Here is a 4,787-nt window from a genome sequence, read left to right as displayed (position 1 = left end):
GACCGGATCCTTTGACTAGATCCAACTCTAAATGGGTATTTACCATGATAAACACAAGGTTCCCTATCACCTTGGCTCTCTAGAGTTGAGACAGTCTCCACATGGTAGCATATATCAGCTATGTTTTGGCCCCAAGATGCGCCATTTATACATAGAATGCATTCGATACATGCTCCACTCTTTTAATTAGTTTTTCTAAGAGATGTAATATATTTATCACTCCCCAAAGGAAATGAACCACTAACTCTACATCTTAGGATACCTCACCTCCTCAGTGTAGGTCATTGTTCATGAAAACAATTGCTATGCATCTAGGATGATACCATGTAGTGCATGCAATGCAATTGTGTATGATTTATAGTGCTCAAACATTTCCTTCATCAACAACCGGCATTGGGAAGATGCAAAAACATTTCTTTTCATGCATTTCCTCTAAAAAAAATTGTTGCATTGCCCAGAGCTACCACAACACCGAGCATGCTCGTACTACTCAACCCTCTTAAGTTTCAAAACCACATGTTCTATATGCCATGCATTAAAAAAACATCAAAAATTAGCATATTATAAACCCTTAACACCCCCCTTCTCCCTACCACTTAAGATTGTGCATTGGGGTGGTAGGTTGAGAGAGCATTTTTAATGTATTTTTTCTTCGTAAAATTAGTAACTATGCACTTTAACATAACTTTTCTATCAATACTTGTAGTCATGACAGAGATTGATAAAAAAAGTTTATTTCATTCATATGGGCATAGCCCTTTCGAGTATAATTATTCTTGGGATGGTAGAGCAAGCTGATACATCAATTTGGGGAAAATAAGGTTGTGTTACATTCAACTATGGGAGCTGAGTAATAGTATGGATTGGGCTCATGGATTTTTAGGAATCAATAGGTCATTGGGAGATTAGGGTATCCTTTTCTTTGATACCCGTTCTTTTCATAACGTCCCAACACCTTGATTCTGTCGGCAGGGATTATTCGAGTCACTTCCTCGTACACATATGTGTTTTGCTTGACCTTTCAACCACCGACATGTAGGGTTGCATTTGCGTGAGCCTCAACAAATATGAACAGCTTCATGATCGTTAAGTCCTCCAGTCACTTGATTCTCTTTAAGTTGGTTCGAAGGTATGTAAATTGGTGAGCAGCTTTGTAATAGATTCCTGAATCATCCGTGCATCTCCGTTCCACGTACACGGGTGAAGGATTGTAGATGCGATCTAGGATATTCATCATATCGATCCTCCATTCATAATCCGAAGCACGCATCGCAGTCATAAACATAACTTGAAACACCAAGAATTTATTCCATTCTTCGCAACTCTACAAGTCAGCATTGATAAGTAAGTAAGGAAATGTTCTTAACAGCAACATTTTCTCTACTTCTCCTCATTAAGTTTTCTTGTAAATATTAGTTCCTCGTTGGTTGGCTCTGATACCAACTGTAACGTGTACACCTGTTCACTTGCAGGACATGTCTTAGCAGCCCATCAGGAAGAGAGTCTAGAAAGCACCACCCGGCACTCCCACAGAATATCACGGGGTTTGCGATCTAGGTTCTCCCGAGTCTGCCACGAAGCGGAAGCATTCCAACCATTCCCACTTAGGACCGACCTGAATCAGGGTTTTCCTAGTGGTCAAATTCCTAGATCGATAGCGAGTGTCGAACCCCAAGCGAACTACTTTACGCAAAAATGTCAAGGTCAAAGCGGATCCATGCTGCACTTTGTTCAAAGAGAATGGGAAACAAGAGGGATGCGAAGCTCGACCTCTCTGCCCATAAGGCATAGTCCCATTCCATTCCCCTAAAACAACACAAGTCGGGACTCTAGCTTCCTAGATTCTAAGTCAGCATTACCTTGCTGTCAACTTCTTTGAGAAAAGTTCCTGGTCAACCAAGACCACCCTTCCGTAGGACGAACCCATGGTCGCATCCACCACATTTAGTTTGACATGTAAAAAAAATAGCTTCCTTAATTAGCCTTTTATTCACGGGTTCCTTCACGTAATCTTAGCACTGACATAGAAAAACAATGTCAAGCAAGTTCCTTTTCAACAATTGATCTTATTTATCAGTTTTTGAATACATCATATAATCCAACCCGAAGGATATTTCCATAATCCGCCCAAAGGCTAATCCATAATTCGGCACAAAGGCAATCCATAATCCTCAGGGATTACTAATCCAAGTTTTTGCCCGTAGACTAGTATGCGGGCCTCGAGATCCAATCCCAAGTCACGTCGGCCTCTTGTGTAGGACCCGGAGGCAAGGGATTAACGGCCAAAGGCCACCTGGCACCCAAGCATCCTCTTGATCCAACTAACACCCACGGATAGACCTCTCGCGGCCGGTTTGGTCCACGTACCCTGCGCGGCTAACAACCCCCTTGGTTAGGGTTAGGCAAATAGTCGGGGGTAACTGATGCTGCCTCTCCCTCCAGGCCTTCAACCTGAAGCATTAATTATTTTTCCATCTTTAGTTCCTTGAGAAAAGCAATACAAACAGTGCTCCTAACTATACAAACACAATCAATCCAGTGGTCGTTTGTTTAGCCAACTGCTAAGGTATTTTCCTTCTCTCTGAATGCATCCAGCATTCGATCCGGAGTCAATTACAACTTGGCAAGATCCCCAAGGGTTTTGTTGTTTGTTTACCCTTTCATCCTTGGGTTAGGGTTTATACCTTGTTAACCCAAATTAGCAAACACCTTAGGTTCCTTAAAACTAAGACAGTAAATCCTAGGTAACCTTGTCGCCCTTACTTGATTGGTCAATTGCTCATACCCTAACTTGGCAACTCAGTATAGCAGGATGCCTACTCATCCTCTTGCACATTAAGCTTGTACTTGGAACCTGCCAACCTTGTTCCAAGGAGTGGCAAATCTATCTTGTGATTTAAACACAAAGCCATGCGACGTTGCAACTTGTTGCACAAGTGTCACACCTAACTTGTGGGATCATTTCTCCCATCAAATAGCATTTCTTGGTCAATAAATACTCTTGATCAAGATGTAGGGTTTGGGAGTCCTCTTGACCCAACCCAACCCTAACCCTTTTAGGCCGACAACGTTTGGCCTTAGGGTTTCTAATCTCAATCGGAAGTCTAGTATTAGGCCAATTTGCCCTAGGGTAAAAACCCTAGATCATTATTGTATGGGCGTTTAGTAATCCTAACGTTCCGTGAACGTGGATAGGATCTTGGAGTCGAAAGTCTTTACTTGGCGTCCCAAGTGCGATACTAGGCAAAATTTTTAACGTAGCTAAACCCTAACTAGCACTTTGAGGTGTTCATCGTACCAACTAGTTATGCTTTTACGAGTCCCTTGAGGGTTATGCCATTACAAGAGATTTACCTAAAACAATCTAATTGTCTTGCGACGAGAGTGATCTTTGCTTAGAAGAGATGCAAATACTTTTCCTAAGAGATGCAAATAAATAAATTCAAGATACAACATTCTGTGCAAGTATGTGAATCATAGACTTTTCCTTCTATGCAACTATAGTATTTGCAAAGACCATTTCTTTTCATTGCCTAATCTATAATGATAGACAATTCACGGCTAACTCATATAAAAGCCTAGGTTGAGTTTCAACAAGAATTATATCTATAAACCCTTTGTCCGATGCATTGAATTCATGATTTAATATGAAATGCATATTTTTCTAAAACAACTTCGATAAAGAAGTTCATGCATGATGAATGTCTTAAGACTATTGTTGACTTAATCTGTTTAGCGGGGCACTTTACCCGACTTAAAAATGCAAGCATCATTGCATGCAATAGGCAAGTTCATGGTTTCATTTCCATGCAATTCAACTACTTGGGCAACATCCAATGGACGACAACGATTATCTCATACCAATCCACGAGTAGAACATTATTACCTAAATGCACGCGCTTTTTTTTTTCGTGGCCAATCAAGGATGCATGTAGAAAATTCCATCTTTTTAAACCTATGCAATATGCCCTTAGGATTTGCAACTTGGAAATGCAAGCAAACCCAAATGCATGACATGCACTAACTCTTGTAAATCGTCCAAGGAGATAAATTCCCCACATGTATTTTAACTTGACTACGTGAATGAGAGACATATGTAAATGCATTCTTCCCATGAAAATTAAATGTGCCTAATGCATTCCTTTTATGCAGAATTAATCTTTTAAGAACCTGGGCATGAGGACTCGTAGGGATGTCCACGCGTGGGCTCGGGGTAGAAACTCCCGCGTGAGCGCCTCTCACCATTTTCTTGGGAGCCATAGATGATGTATATACTTTGTTCATAAACTTTCCTTGGGTTACTTTCGCGTATCGATCCTTCTCTGCTCGGGATCTTCTATTTTGCGTGGGGCACGGCCCTTACAGAATGTGGTTTTAGGCAAAACCCACAATGGTGAGGATGAACAAGGCTTATAGAAGCCTTGTTTTAGAAGCTTCTAAAGAAGCTTCTATGCTTCTGAGCAGAAGCTACATGGAAGAAGGAATTGTGATGATGGAGAGGGTGAAGAAGAGGATGATGGTGACGATTTGGATGATGGTGATGGTGAGGTGGAGTAGGCGGCAGCAGGCGGACTTCACGGCGGCAATGGCAGATGGCGGACAGCACCAAATAGTTATCTTTTGAGGGATTCATGTGTATCATAGGTGGCTCTTGAGATTGCATTTACAAGGCTATTTTACAAGTAGGGGAGATATAGATGCCTCGATCTTTACAAATAAAAATCCTCATCAAGGAGTATGGAAATGCAATAGATATCCTTGAGTAAATATTCAAGTTGGATGAGGTT

This window comes from Lygodium microphyllum, chromosome 27 (genome assembly GCF_053477565.2).
Source record: "Lygodium microphyllum isolate KBCC chromosome 27, Lygodium_microphyllum_v1.1.10, whole genome shotgun sequence".
NCBI classification, from domain to species: Eukaryota; Viridiplantae; Streptophyta; class Polypodiopsida; order Schizaeales; family Lygodiaceae; genus Lygodium; species Lygodium microphyllum.
This window is presented reverse-complemented; position numbering follows the sequence as displayed.